Source organism: Chenopodium album, chromosome 15 (assembly GCF_948465745.1).
Source record: "Chenopodium album chromosome 15, dcCheAlbu1.1, whole genome shotgun sequence".
Lineage (NCBI taxonomy): Eukaryota > Viridiplantae > Streptophyta > Magnoliopsida > Caryophyllales > Amaranthaceae > Chenopodium > Chenopodium album.
Window position 1 is genome coordinate 18,043,030 of NC_137848.1, and position 17,199 is coordinate 18,060,228.

Consider the following 17,199-nt stretch of genomic DNA (forward strand, 5'->3'; position numbering starts at 1 on the left):
GAGCACGCGCGATGTGCGTGCCCCCGACGGCAAGATAAGCAAAATTCGTGATTATGTTCGTTTTTTGTGATATTCGTGGTTGTGTTCGGGTTTTGCAGTAGCAATGATACATGAATTTACAAAGAGTAATGATAAAGTTTCTACGGGGAAATATTTATAGAACAACAATTTTAAAAGTAAAACAGTTATCTAGAATTTGTTAGAATATAAAGATTTTTAAAAAAAAACTATACTATTATTTTAGATATTATTTTAGAATGCAATATGGCTTTTTTATTGAGTAGCTCAATAATTTTCAAATATCTCCGTCTTAAAATGATTATGATAATAAGGAGCAGTAATAAGGAAATGCAATTTTAAAGGTTAAAGTTATGTAAAATGGATTAAATGCAAAACATAAGAAAAAATTGTATATTTCTTTATTATCAGTCTACATAATTGGTGTGATCTAAACTTATTCAAAGCTTGTTTTTGTATTTGTATATTTTTTCTTTGAGTTGAATATTGAATTTTAGTGCTATTTTTATCCACGAAATTTGTATTTCCTAAGTGAATATACGATCTAATTTAGGCAAAAGTAATTGTCTTGGCCAAAAAATGTACTGTTTCTCAATAATGAGGTGTAAAAAGAATTTTCTTTCGCTTTCTCCCAGACCTCTTCTCTATCTCTCTCCTCCCTTTTGATCTCTTTTTTACCTGCCTTCTCTCTCTCTCTCTCTCTCTCTCTCTTCCCTTGTCCTTGTCTCCTTGCTTTTATAAAAAAAAATGTTTTACTTTTTTAATGGCTTTGAAAATTATAGGCCGCAGTTGCTCGTCTCTTAATCATTCCTTATTTTTTATTGGGCAAAACTCTTTCTCTCACTCTTTTTTTTTTCTTTCCTAATCTCTTTTGTCCTTGTTCCATCCTTAAAAAGACTTTGAAAATTATAAGCTGCACTTGTTCTCCCAATCCATATCCCCCAGCTTCTTTATCTTTCCCAGCTTTTCTCTATATTTCTCTCTTTCTTCCGACCTCCTTATCTCTTTTCTTTCCCAGCCCCTCTCTGTGTCTCTAGGCCCCTTTATCTCTTATCGATGTATCGCTTCTTCTTTTAACCCTTCTCACCCTCTTCTGGTCCTCTTTCTCTTTCTTTCTTCCTCTTAGGCCCTCTTTCTTTCTCTTTCTCTTTTCCCTTAACTCCTCTCTCATGTCCTTTGTTTCTTTCACTTTCTCCTAGACCTCTTCTCTCTCATCCTCCCTTTCTCTCTCTCAGCCCTCTTTGTCTCTTTTTCGACCCGCGTTCTCTCTCGACCCTTCTATTTCCCAACTCCTTCCCCTTCTCTCTCCCTTTACTCCTTCCTTCCCTCTCTCATCCTCTCCCTCTCCCCCCTACCACTTTCTCTTCCCTTCACTCTTTCTTCCTCTATCCTCTCTTCACATGCCCTTTCCTCTCTTAACATGCTCTCTCTCTTTTCCAACCCCCTCTCTCTCATGGCCCCATTCTTTCTCCTTGCCCTTCTCTCACTCTCTTTCTTGTCCTTCCATCTTCTAACCGCCTGTGAAAATTATTAGGTTGCACTTGCTTGCCCCCTCTCCCCCTAGCCCTTCTATCTCATCTGACTCTCTCCTCCCCCTTCTCTCTCTTTTTCCTAGCTCCTCTTTTTCTCTTGGCCCTTATCTTCCTTTCTCATCCCCCTCTTTTTTGTACTCTCCCTCTCCTCTTATTTTTTACTCTCAATCTCTCATTTTGTCCTCTATTAAGTCTGTCCCACTTTTTCTCCCCTTTCCCACCTCCTACCCTCTATTTTTCTAAAGTTATTTATAATTATAGCTAAGGATGGCAATGGATCCGTATCCGACCCAGATCCGTGGATCCATATCCGTTTTCACAAATATGGATCCTTATAATTTGGGCTCGACGGATCCGGGTCGGATATGGATCCTATCCTAAAAAACGGATCTGGATACGGGTCCAACCAATATATCCGTATCCAGATCCGTTTACCCGTTTCATTTTTATGTAGCAGGCTTAAGAACCAAGCCCACAAGAAGTTACTGATTCTAAGTTTCCAACATTCGTAATATCCTAATTCCTAAACAGCAAACCCTAATAGGCTAACACTCTTCTCTCTCTTTCCCCCTTATTCCCCAAATTCAAACCAGCAAGTCGGCGATTGGGAGTCAAGCCTCTACTCTGCGGCAACTGCGAGTTCGACATCAGTCCCCTTTCTCTCTGATGATCGTCGCAACAATCGAAGCCCGTCCCTCTTCTCTCTATTTTTCGATCTCTGTATTACTTTAGCAGTCCTTTTTCATTTACAATTTCTTTTCTTTTCTTTTTTTTTTTTTAATTTAGTACACGTCCATCTGGTTTAATGAATTTGTCTTGTGTTTTGGTAATTTTATTTATGGTTGAAATGAAATACTCATGTTTCGGATGTTATTTCTGTATGCATTAGAAATGTGGCTAGTTGGTTTGCTTGTGATGGTGGTAGTTGGTTTTAAATATATGTGCATGTGATTGTTGGACATGGGGTTATTTGCTTTGCTGAAGATTTGGATGAAATTCATGCTTGGTTTAGATTCTTCTACAGGAAATTGTTGTGAAATAAGTAAAATGTGCTAGATCCGTTTTGGATCCATTTTGGATCCAGATCCGTAAGATCCAATGGATATGGATATGGATCCTTCTTTTTCATACTCGATGGATCCACATCAGATGTGGATCCCATTTGTGAAAACGGATCTGGATCTGGATCCTATCGGATCCGGTCCAGATCCGACTCGTTGCCATCCCTAACTATAGCTATACAAACATACCAAAAAAAAAATTATTTACTTATAAATCTATCACGGTTCTTTTTTTGTTTTTTTTTTTTTTTTTTTTTTTTACAACACCAGCCAAATATTATTAAGGAGCAAACACCTCCAAATCTGCCATTACAGTATTGTTCACTTCTTGAGGGTACTCCTCCAACCAAACCTGCATCTTACTAAACGCGGGAAAATTAGGTCGTTGACTAACCTCCTCACGGCCAAACAAAATTTATTATAATCCTAAACTAACCCCTAAACAAGTCTAGTGGTAAGTTCGGAGTCGAACCACAAGGAACGGTAATGTTAGATTGTTCTCGATCTAATGCTTAAACTACTCCGAAGTCGGTTTATGGATAGTGGACACAACAACTTCACTAACACAGAGATAAAAAACAAAATATTATAAAGTATACGAGGGGCAAAGATCCACTTTGAACAATTAACAAGTTAATGAGAATCTATTTGATAATCAATCATGCAAAGAAAGAATTAAAATGGGAATTAATTACACTCAAGAGCAATCTCTCAAATTCCTAGCCTAGATTCCTCATTGACTAGGTACATAGAAGAAATTTACCCAAAATGCAATCAAATATATCAATTCTAATTCACAATCCCTTGTCAAACTAGAACTAATATGCAATTAAGTTTGCTATCATGGGAGATCAATCCAATCTAAAACAAATAACATGCCATCATCAATTCAATCAATTTAATCACACAATTATCATCAAATTTATCTCAAATAACTCAATTAACCATTACAAAGCTTCACTCAACACCTAGTATAAGGAAATCTACTCAAACATGATTAACAAAGCAATTAAAGAAAGCATAAAGAGAAAAGAGAGTAAGAATGCTCATTGAAATAAGATGGAGATCTTCAAATCATCAAATTCCTCCTTTGATTATCCAAAATCCATGAAAACCATTGTGTTTCTCACTTTCTCTCTCCAAAATTTGAGAGTTTCTCTCTCTAAAAACCTAAAACTAATCTAAAAACTACTGAAAAATGAATTCCTCCCTTTAAAATGAGTAAAAAATCTATTTATACTCCTTACTAAATTGCCTAGGAAACTCCGCAAAAAGTCGAGCAGGGCGTATAGGAGCGGGCGCTCCATAAGTTGTGCACGGGCGCTCCTAGCTGCAGCAAAATGAGGTAGAATCGTTCTAGAAAGTTTGGAGCGGGCGCTCCTCTTATACTGCGCGCCCGCTCCTATGCGCTAGACAAAACTGCTCAGCTTCAAACGAACATAACTCCCTCGTTTTACATCGGAATTGAGCATATGACCTGTCGTTGGAAAGCTCTTGAGATAAGCTTTCATCTCCAATTAGAATCACCCCAAAATGTTTTATAGATCAAAAGATATAGGCATTTGAAGTTTGATCTTTGCAAATCAAGTGCACATTTCTTCATTACTTGTTCTTTTATGTTTTATATTTCTTCAATCTTGAACAATGAACTTATCCAAGTGTTCCTAAACATAAGAACAAATCAATAAAGTTTAATCTAATGTAATAAGCAACCAAAATATGCAAGAAAAGCCAAAATTGAGCAATAACGACATTTCACACACAAACATGACAAATGTAATAAAACATTATTAAAACCAAGTAAAAAGATATCAAAACTATGAAAGAATAACTAGAAAATCCTAAAAAATTGTGACATAAATGACACTTATCACTTACCAAAATTAAAACTAAGTTTTTCTAGATCATGTGCAACTCGATTTCCCTCCCTTTTAACAAAATAAAAACAAACATTCTCACACAACCTGACTAGTCTACGAATATCACTAAGAATATGGCCAAACTCTGTAGGCATAACGAGACCTTTCTTGAGATAGTGGAAGAGCTTCAAATTGTCAGATTCAAGCACAAATCTTTTGAACCCAGCCTCCATGGCAATATTTAAGGCAAACCTCATAGCTATTGCTTCACCCACATCAATTGGAAGGCTCCTAGTAATGTTGAATAATTTATTCTAAAGGTACTTTTAATCAGTTGAATAATCACGTTGTTTAATCAATAACATTTATTAATTATTGAAATTAGCTTGTCCAAATCTAGTTGTCGAAATCTACTCCCCCTATCTTGTTATTCCTTTTTTTCCCTTCTCTTTAGCTTGATCGTTCTTTCACTCATCTTTTATGATTTAAAGTTTTAGACCATTTAAAAAAGTTTTTAAAGTATTGACATCTCCTTACTCAATTACACTCTTGAAAGTATTCTTTCTCTTTCCTTTAATTCCCAAAACACTTTCCCTTTAATTTTTTTTGCTCCTTTTTAATGGCTTCATAACTCTCTCTTCTCTCTCTCTCTCTCTCTCTCTCTCTCTCTCTCTCTCTCTCTCTCTCTCTCTCTCTCTCTCTCTCATCTACAATTCTACTTTCTCAATGGATTTTTGGTTGTCCCATACTCCTACCCTGAACTTTTAAAGTTTTCATCTACTCCTTATTGTACCTGTTATTGAGAAAAAGAGAAAGTAACAATTTTGCAACTACTTGCCTTCTTTTGACTTTCTTTACTTTCACCATCTCTTTTCATCAAACCTCTATAATTACCCCAAAGAAAAGTGAACAATTATCGAGATAACTTATAAGAACTCTTATACATCAATAAGAAGCAGAGAGTAGTACAATGACCTTTGATTTTATTACTCTTCTACATAATGTTCTCCGATTACACACGTTGAGATTCATCCAACAATCCAATGAACGAATAAGGAAATTGAAGCTACATGGTTTGTATACATATACTGTATAAGTGTACATGGTTTCTACATAAGACTATAGATGCATCTAATAATTAAATTACCAAGCTAAGCTTGGTCTAGTGGGAAAGATTGCACCTTCCAACCTTGAGGTTGGAGGTTCAATCCCCACTAAAGGCACTTTGAGGGTGGGGATCCCTTACCCTCCCCCCCCACTCTCAAAGTGTCTGACCCGTAAATATCGTACCAAAAAAACCATGAGGGTTAAGGTTTGGTCAGGGTCCTTCTTCATACCATAAAAAAATATTAAACTACTGACTCACTTTAGTTAAACACCCTCTTGTCCGTATATATGTTTCACATCACCTTTTGTCTGCTTTCCAAACCTAAAGTCCCAAAATGATTTCAACAAGGCTTCAAAGTTAGGTGTTCGGAGTTCTTCTATTGTTGTCATACTTGGTAGGTTGATTGATTTCTTCCTTGGTGTCGAGCAAGTTGGCTCATCCACCTGCTGAAGCAAGAAGAATTAAAGATAGGCTATAGATTTATAGGTAAAATACAGTTTAAATTATCTTATGACTTGTTCACAGTTTCAGACAATCAACAATCAACTAAGTGTAGGAGTTTATAGGTGCAGCGGAAAATCATGAATCATATTCATAAAAGTACCTAATCCCAAGAACACATGCATAACACACAAGACACATAATCATACCTTTGAATCGTGAATTCCACGTTGCAATTTGATTGACAAATCAGGGAGAGAATAGAGCCCCAAGCGTTGCTCCTCTACTTAGTCCACCAGATTCGAACGAGCCGTCCACCAATACTAGATTGGTCGAGTGATTGAGGAAAACCGCGATCACCACCTTTAATGGACTAACTGACCACCACGATCTACCACCACTACGAACCACCACACTGGCGCCAAGGGAGGAGGAGAGAGCCGTGAGATAGAGAGGAGTATGAGAGGGGTTGGTCTCGTGTTTGCTAATTAGGGTTTGATCACACTGATCAGATAATTGCATTCTTCTAGCAAATCCTAGGCACCTAGTCTATTTATAATCCCATTATAACTAGACTAGGGTTAGGAAGCCCAAAACCCTTCAATCCACTCCATGTGGCCGGCCATACTAGTGGATGAGGCCCATCCTGGGCCTTGTCCTCTCGTGCCCGATCTAGACCCTTTGTGTGACCTTATAGGATCCGTCCAATTGGGCTTTGGGCTATTTTACTAGCCCAAAGATCGTTAGTACCTCTAGCCATGATAAAACGACGACCCAAATGTCCGAACTTAATTATCTCCATAATTTGATCCATTTATATATCTAGTAATTGCACATGACGAAGATATAAATCCTTCAATCTCCCACTTGTCTGAGACAAGTGTGCAATATTCAAATTCCTTAAGTTAATATGTGTCGATTTGATAATATGATTGCATCACATGTCGAGATCATATTAATCTACAAATCGTTTCTTGAAATTTGAGTTAGAATTACAAAACCAAATGATTACTGAGTAATGCATTTGAACGCGGCCACGTTTTTTTTGAATTCTCCCTCTTCAAGTGACCATGACACATTCCCTAATTTAATAGGTAGACTCAATCCAATCTTGTGACAACCAAAGCTCCCACTCAACTTTTGAAATAACCGGGAAACACACTTTATAATCTCCAGTTACGGGCAGACGTTTGAGTGTACCACAGTTAAATCAATCATTGAATGAAATCAATGTTCCACTCATGTCAAAGGAATCCACTAATATATCCGAAAGATCTATACTTGAACTTCAAAGTAGGTTAATAGTTCGATCGTGCATCATTCATGCATATCCAAGTGATTGACCGAGCATCTCTATACCCCTATAGCCCATGAAACTGCGCTATCCAATCAATCTTACATGCTAGTCCATTTATTGAAATCATTTATGTCCACTTTAATGATTTCGAACTAGGAACTTAAATAATATATGAATTTTGTTCACCTGTGGGGTTTTATTCACCAGGTTATTTAAATAAATTAACCTGATGAGCCCATCAATCCATAATTATTTTGGACATTTTATTTAATTTCCAAAACCATAATTAAATAAGAGAAATGAAATTTCTATTTTAAACATAATTCTGCAAGTATATGCATTCCTTATGTAATATGTTTTCTCAAAACATATACAACTTGAATTACATAACTTGCTTCAATCCAAGTCTTGAATATGACTCTCATATCTTAGTCTATGGAAGGGGTTTAGTGATTTCTCACTCATAATAAAACTTTGCAGATCACGACATTCTGCCTGTCATTGATCTCATAAACGAGGTGATATCTCATATCTATTCGTTTTGGATTTGTGATGTGACCCTGTGTAGACACCCAAATGTGTCTCCCCAAAACCAAGCCCAGTGATGAGTACCTTTCATGTCATTTGATTATCGAACGAGGTGAAAGTGTGAAAAGTCTAGTGATGAGGATGTTTTTATTAAAATATCTCTTCTTTCTGTTTTTGAAAATATTTCTTTTCTCACCCTGTTTTATGAAAACGTCCAGTCCAGTTTAGTTTGGTCCATGATAAGAGTCCAATGATAGTGTAGTGGATGGGGATTGAAAAGACCTTTCCAACGATATATTATAAGCCCAATTCCGATGAATAATGAGGAAGTTATGGCCAAAATACTAAACCGGGCCCAAACCGGATTTTACCTACGACCCAATGATCATGTGGAGGGTCCAAAGGTTTAATCCTATTCCTAAACTAATTAGGATTTAATTAGAAGCTTCTATGAGTTTCTAAAAGATCTTAATTATCCTTTTTGAAAAGATAGAATCAAAGAGTTTGAAATTGAATAAAACTTTCCTTTTTTAAGTCCTAATTCTATTCGAATTTAAAGATGTTCGAAGACAGTCAGATATTATTTTCGTGCCTGATAATATTTATCCAAATTTTATATGGTTGGATAGATCTTGAAATTATCTTTCCAATGATATATTATAATATTAAATCCGAGCTATAACGAAAAAGATATAAATGGAATACGACACTCTATCCAAAACTGACACCTTCCACTATTTCGGCCGTATCTTTTTATCTACAAAATATTTTAATGTGATTACAATTTGGTTGGAAATTAGACTTCAAGATCTTTCCAACTACATATTATATGACTTTTTTGGACTTCTGGATCAAAAGATATGATAAAAACAAAATCCGCAAAAACTGTCTTGCAGCGCCGAACGATATGCTTGTCGCGCGGCGCTGCACTCTGTCGCGCGGCGACATGGGCTATTGCGGAGACAACGTCGTGTTTTATTCATTTTCGAACTCTGATTCGTATTATCAATTCCGGACTATTTTATTATAAATAGGGTCCTTAGACCTCCGTTTTCAATCATCAAAAAAATCAACTCTCATCAAGAATTTCTTGATTCTCTCTCTATTATTTTTCTAAACCTTCCTTCAAACAAAATTCCTCATACATTAGCACTAGACACACCTAGCCCAATTCGAAGTTGCCTTTGCCCTAGACGTGAAAGGTTATAATTTCTGAGGGTTTGGTCCCAAATCTCTATTTCCATTATTTAATTTAATTGTTTGATTTTATACTTTTCCTTGAAGTTACTTACGTGTGTATTTTGTTATTAGAATGAGATACGAGACATCCAAGTAAGTACTTTAATTGTTTAATTGAACTTATGATATAGAAATCGTGTTAAGATTGTTATTTTGGTTCCTAGTATCATGTTAGGATGCTTTCTTTAGTATGATATTTAGGGATTTGCTTATATCAATTGTGATTTCTAGGATGCTTCCTATTTTCTTTCCTAATAGCATGTTAGTATCATGTTAGGGCTAAAGCTTTGATTTTTATTGCTTAGTGACATGCTAGGATTTGTTATTAATCTTGTTAGTATCATGCCTAGGATCTTGCTATTATTATGCTTTAGCGTTATTATGATGATTATTATTATTATTATTGCTATTATTATGATTATTTTAATTATGATCATTATGATGATTGTTATTGTTGCTTGATATATTTTATTATTGTTATTACTTGATCACGCCTTTTATGCATGTTTAAAGGGAATTTGTACTTGTAATCACGCTTAATAAGATAATTAATAATCTTGTTTAGGGCTAATATGATTATAATTCAAGTGATCGGCAATAATAGTTTTGCTTGTGCATTAATATTCAACCAACATAGATAAACAGGTTTAGGGTTAACCTATTGATTGCATGTTAGTCAGAAAGCGCACATGAATACGAGAAGAATAAAGTAGAGGCCTATTATTAGGGCAGGTTCAATCTCTTTTAGGTTGAATTTGTACCTTCATCCCCGAACTTCCAGTCTTGGTTCCAGACCTATTGGAGTTAATGATCTCCTGGATCGTTAAGGGGTGTAACCTTCACCCTGTGAACGGTTTACAAGTTCCTAAAACTTGTTGGCGACTCTTTTACTCTAGCTTCCTTCCCTTTGGACGCCACCATGCTTAAGTGTATGATTACAGTGGGGCTCAAGTGTAGGATGGCTTGAAATATTCCCTACACCCTGGCTCCTTTGTTTTGGCAAAGGTGTCCTTTTAGTCACAGGACAATTTGATCCAAACTCTCTCCTTAACTACTCTTACTGTAGCTAAATACACATATTCTGACACTGAGTATGCGACAGTATTATGCTTTGAACTCTTCAAGCTTACTGTACTTCTTCATACAGACATAAACATGCATTTAGATCACCATCTAAAGTCATCTTGCCTGTTTGGAAACTTGCATCCGTATTCACTTTTGACAACTTATTCACTTTTAACACCATTAGCTAGAAAAATTCCTTTAGTTCTTCTCAAGTACCCAAGGATTTGCTCTTTGCAACTTTCAGTATGCTTGTTCTGAATTTACTTGAAACTTGCCACACATACACTAGTCATATGTAACATTTTGCTTTGTACATATCATGGCACATATAATGGACCCTTTTTCAAAAGCATAAGGTACACTATCCATACAACTCAACTCTATTAGCTTTTGAAAGCACTAAGTTTTACTGAGCGTACTACCATGAAACATGGGAAAACATCCTCTCTTAGAGTCTTGCTTCACGAACTTGTCGAGATCCTTATCAACATAAGTCTCTCGATGTTGTCCAATCATTCTTCAAGATTCACTTCATGGATCCTAATTCCCAATATGTACTCAACATCTCTTAGTCTTTCATATAGAAACAACTCTCTAACCACTGCTTGACTTATTCAAGCATTGATATGTCATTTCATATGAACTGTATGTCATCTACATACATGACCAAGAAGACCAATTGCTCCCACTAAACTTCTTGTCTCTACAAGATTCCTTTTTCGCTCTTTGAGGAAATCAAACTGTTTGATTGCCTAATCGAAACGAATGTTTCAACTCCCTTATGGTTACTTCAATCCATTAAATGAATTTCTGAAGTTTGCAAAACTTCCTGTGAATTCTGGATTTCAAAATTCTTAGGTTGTATCATATACATACCATCCATCAAGAACATTTCATGAAGGTGATTTTGATATCCATAACTAGAATAATCCGAATAGGCTTGCGCATCTAATAGGTTTGACCCTATTTGTAAGACTATCATGGACTAACACGTCTTTACAGACATGGAGTCCATTCTAGATTTAATGGCCTTAAGCCATATCCTGAGTTAGCACTTATCCAAAGCTTGCTTGCAGGGCATGGGTTCTAACCATTCCAATAGGAAAATTTTAGAATCCACCTTTTCTCAAGATTTCAACAAACTGTTTGTTTTGATCCCAAGTAACCTACAATAGGTATGAGCAACAATAGAATTATTCTCTTTAACTCTTTGAAGCCTTTCATTCAAGTTGGGACGATAGAAGCCTCGTTAGTGGAATTAGCTTGCTTCGACATATGGTTTATCAAATTAACTGATTTCATATGCCTTCGTCTTTGATGTGGTGTTATCCACATCCATTTGTTGCTCGTCTCGAATCTCATCGAGATCTAACTTTACTCCCACTTGGCTTTGTAGGAAGATATTTCTTTCTATAAAGACATTATCGCGAGCAACAAACACTTTGTTTCTACGCAATTGTAGGAATAATACCTCTTAGTTTCCATGAGAAAACCCATGAAGAACTATTGTCTGATTATGTCATCTTTGTAAACATTTTACATCGACTTCATAAACCTTAATCCTGTTTAGAAAAGATAACTTTTGGAACATTTCCAAATCATATCTCTTATGACATCTTTTCTACTGCTTTGGTTAAGTTTTCTGTTTAGTATATTCGCAATTGTTGTTGTAATGCATATCCTCAAACGATATTTGTAATTTATTAAAGCTAATCTAGGATCGAAACATGGCAAGCAAAGTTTGATTCCTTCTTTCTACATATACTTTAAATGTAATGTTTCTAGATTGTGAACTAATTCAACAATTCCCTTTAGATGATCATTTACTTTTTGAGTTAAATATTTATCACAACAATCATATTGTGGTGTTAAATTGTTTATCTCAAACTCTTTTACATTTCATTTTGGAATTCTTGAACTTTTCAATGATTCCAAGCTTTACTTGATTAAGTAATTATCGATATACTTACTTAAATCGTTAGTAAAAGCAATGAAATAGTTAAATCTTTTTGCTAATTCTTGAACTTATGGTCCACGCACATCATATGTATAAGTTCCAAAAGGTCATTTTAGCTCCTTTACCCTTTCAACTAAAAGGCAACTTGGTCATCTTACCTTATCAAGCATGACTTCTAATTCTCAAGTGATTCATAATCATATAAGACTAAGAGTCCACCCAATATAACTTTGGATGTGCAAAATGGTTTATGTGACCTAATCTTACTTTGTTAAAAGTAAGTCTATTAAATCATTTAATTTTGCTTTTGTGATCTACTTATATCAATGTCATAAAACAAATTTAACTCGTATCTAGCAAAATGAAAACAATTTATTACCTTGCTAATGGATCAACACTTGTCCAAGCCAAGTAAAAACAATTCAGTATTCAAACAAGAAAACCGAAATATTGTCTCATCAAAAACTGGAAATTGTTCTAAAATCATCATAAAAATTCAGAAATTAAAACTATGAAGTTATATCTGGCCACTCAAACACTTCTAGTGCACCTTCAAGCTCCATTTCCATGCTAGCCTCACTTCTTTACAGCTTTTGCACAACATTAATAATGTTAAGCACTGTAACTTGGTATCACATACCTAAGTGAAAGTTAAAATGTTTATAACATTATACCTGAGGTTGATGCTCCATTCTTCTTGAGGAAGTCAAGGTATTTCTGGCAATTACGTTTCCAATGCCCCTTCTTCTTGCAGTAAAAGCATTCACTTTCACTTGCAGCTTTAGGTTTTGGATTCGCCTTAGGCTTCTCAGGAGCCTTGGCAACTTGCTTGCCCTTGCTCTTGGCACTAGCCTTTTACCCCTTTTTCTTGAACCCCTTTCCCTTTTGAATCATAAGAACTTCCTTCTTAGGTTCCTTAGGGATTTTCTTTTCAGCACTAACCAGCATTGCGTGCAATTGATTCATAGTCTTTACAGTCGCAGTCATGTTAAAATTCATGATAAACTGGTTGAAACTTTCTGGAAGTGAGTGGAGAATGATGTATGTTGCCATCTCATCACTATATGGGTGCCCCAGTTTCTCCATACTTTGAATAAGGCCGATCATTTTGAAAACATGATCATGAATTGTGGCACCCTTCTCCATCCTACAATCCAGAATCTCACGATGAAGCTCATACCTTTCAACTCTAGCTTGTTTCTGAAACAAAGCTTTGAGTTCTTGCATGATTGTGTACGCATCCTGATCCTCAAAACGCTTTTGAAAACTAGGTTCCATGGTAGCAATCATCAAGCAAGTGATAGGCACAGCTCTATCATGAGCTTCCTTGTGCCTCTTGACTTCTGCCGAAGTTGCAGTTTCTGGCAGAGGTCCTGGCAATAGGGTGTCAATGACATCTTCTCTACCTTCAGATTTCAGAACGAGCCTTAGCATTCTTTCCCAAGTGGAAAAGTTTTCTCCTTTCAACTGATCCTTCTCAAGGAATGGTCGAAGATTGTAAATGTTGTTGTCATTGTGATTACAGCTACCCATCTATGTCAAAATAAGGCAAAGTTTAATAATTATGTTTAATTTAACATTTAAGTACCATATACAAATTAATTAGGTAACTTTAAAGCACTTTATTCAATATTAATTAATCCCAATTGAATTTTAAGTGATTCCAAGATCCTTTATTTGTGTAATAGTTGACCGGACTAGGGCCCTACCATCAAGCATTACATTTTCAAGGTAAGTAAACTCTTTACTGATTACAACTCTTGTAACTCTTGGTTGAATAATTAACCATCACATGCTTAACTATTACCCTTTGCTTCAAGGTTCTAAACGCTTTATGTAACCTTGTTGAGCATAACCAATTAAATATGTAGAACGTGATCTACCCCAAATTACCCAAGATAACAAGTGACACTCTGCTGAGGACGACCCATCACTCACGATCGAAGGATTGTTGGGTATCTAATTGGAAAAGCAATCTCAATATTACTGGGACTTAGATTCATTTGTGTTGTGATTTTTTAGTTAACTCTAGCGCATCATCAATCAACATAAATAAAATCTAACATACATAATCTACTAATGCAATAAAACATGACATAGTATGGCCCCTTAGTCCTAAGAAAACTAGAAATGAAAAGCTCCCACTTGAATCATCATGGATCTCCATCTACCTTGCTCCTTTGGGCCTTCACTTCATGGGCTTCTTTGGACTAACACTATTTAAATAACTAATTTATTTACTTTAAATAAAAGCTACAAAAATATTTAACGGTACGCAGACCGTATTTTAGATTACAAAAATACATCACGATGCGCAGATCGTATTTTAGAATCTATGGGTCATACTAGTCTATATATAGCAACATAATATCATATATTATAAAAGTGCCATATAATAAATCACTCAACATGCTTGTCTAAACTACAACATCGAATGGTTCATAATTAAGGCAACGCATTTCCTAAAATATCATATATCTTAAATCATAATTAGATAATATCATATATTATTCATTACCAATCATAAAATATCATATATTTTAATTTAGGCATGAGATAGAATCAAATCTTATTTTAATCTAGAAAGATAAATCATATTTAATCTTCCATGATTGTCCTAACCACTTTAGGAGATTCTATCCTAATTACTAGCCAATCAAATAATTTCAAAATCAATTATATCCTAATCTAATTATGGGATAATCACATTATTTAAATCAATTATTATCCTTTTGGAATATGCTCGGAATATCCTAATCAATCTTATCCAAAATTAACCACTTTAATCATGGATAATTACTAACTTAACAACTTTAAATATGGATAATATCAAATATAACAACTTTTGCAAGATTTGATTTTATCCTAAAACAAAAGATCTTATCCAAAATAAAAGATCATATTTTTAAAATATTTTATTTTATCCCAAAATAAATCATATTTATCTTGAAATAATTTTCAAAATTAAATTTTTTTTTTGAAAAACCAAGCACCACCACGCCGGCCACCGTGGTTGGTTAGCCGAAGCTAGCCACGGTGGTTGGCTGCCAACAGCAGCCACTGCCGCAAGGGCAGCAGCGTGGCAGCAGCCATACAACGCTTACACGTTGCTGCCCACAGCCACCACGGACCTCCGCCCTCCCTTCCCCTCCCTTTTGGACCGCCACCAGGCCGGCAGCCGCTGTGGCTGCGCCACCCAACCGCGGCCGCCGGCCTTAAAACTATTTTTTTTTTGGTTTTTAATTTAATTAAAATAACATTTATCAAAATTAAATCAAATCAGTCCAAAAATTAAAATTAAATCAACATTCAACTTTAAAATTAGGGTTCATCATAAAATTAATACCAATTTAATTCTAACTCTTAAAATTAAATCGATGATCATACACAAAACATTTTTATGCATAAATTAATCCGATTAAAATTATGAAACATAAAACAAATCGAATTAAATCAAAAATCAAGCACAAAATCATATTTTAGGGCTATGAATTTTCGAAATAATTCGAATTAGGGTTAGGGTATTTCGAAAATTCGAAAAGGGTTTGAAAAAGTTGAAAACTCTAGGGCTTAATTCGGTCCTCTTCATGGCTATTTTGAGCATAATTAAATCACATTTAATCAATTCCAAAAGTTTAATCACATTAAATATAATAATTGAATCATAATTAAATTAATTTCTCCCACTTAATTGATTGTAAAATTAACATGGACTTCAAATTAATAGTATTAATATGATCAAGCGCGTTCATACAAGAGGCTAACTGATACTACTGTAGGAGTTCATAGGTACTACGCAGCGGAAAATCATGAATCATATTCATAAAAGTACCTAATCCCAAGAACACATGCATAACACACAAGACACATAATCATACCTTAGAAGCGTGAATTCCACGTTGCAATTTGATTGACAAATCAGGGAGAGAATAGAGCCCCAAGCGTTGCTCCACTACTTAGTCCACCAGCTTCGAATGAGCCGTCCACCAATACTAGATTGGTCGAGTGATTGAGGAAAACCGCGATCACCACCTTTAATGGACTAACCGATCACCACGATCTACCACCACTACGAACCACCACACTGGCGCCAAGGGAGGAGGAGAGAGCCGTGAGATAGAGAGGAGTATGAGAGGGGTTGATCTCGTGTTTGCTAATTAGGGTTTGATCACACTGATCAGATAATTGCATTCTTCTAGCAAACCCTAGGCACCTAGTCTATTTGCTCTCTAAATATTGTGTTTAATATTTCCTTATACTTTACCCTTGGAAGGGGAGACCATGTTGATTCTTTTATGTTTTTAAAATTGTTTTTATTTATTATCACTCCAAGTTCTTTCGATGTTTGAAATACTAGTTGTTTGTAAGTTTGAAAAGTTGAGACCTTGAACATAGACAAAGATTCAAAGAATGTATAGCATGATCTGAGCCATAGCTTTCAGTCCGAAATCATCCCTATATGGAGCTATTGGTGATTCAATTGCTTACTCTTAAGTTTGTTATTTGAGTGCTAGATTTTCCTTTTATTGGGAGTTATTTAGCAACTATTCCCTTATATTAGCCTACTCACCATTAACACTCTTCTTGCCAGTCTGCTACTGTTGTATTGTACTTACCAAATACTGGACAAGATGATAATGACTTTTACTATTTTTCTATGTTTCTTGATATTTTTTAAGGTGTGTTAGAAGGGTTTTGTTCCTATGAAGCTTTTGAGGATGATATTTTGTCATTTGACATATCCTTATTGATGGCATATGTTCAGTGATTCACTAGTATTATATATGAGGATCATGATTAATTTTAGATTGAGAATGATGATTGATGGTTAGAGTTCATGCATAGCTATAAATGTGTAGAACTACCCCTGCCATACTGTCTTGCCCAAGGCACCACTATGGTTCCTGTTGCCTGTAGTGCTCCCTTATATATACTTTTAGTGTCCTCTTTTATACTAAGTTTATATAGTAGATGCTTAGCATGAATAGCATATATATTATGCTCATACCAAAGGAGCAAATGATGTTCTTTTAATTGCTGGAGTTCTGCTTGATCTCGATGTGAAATACATACTTCCTAAATCTATGCATGAAA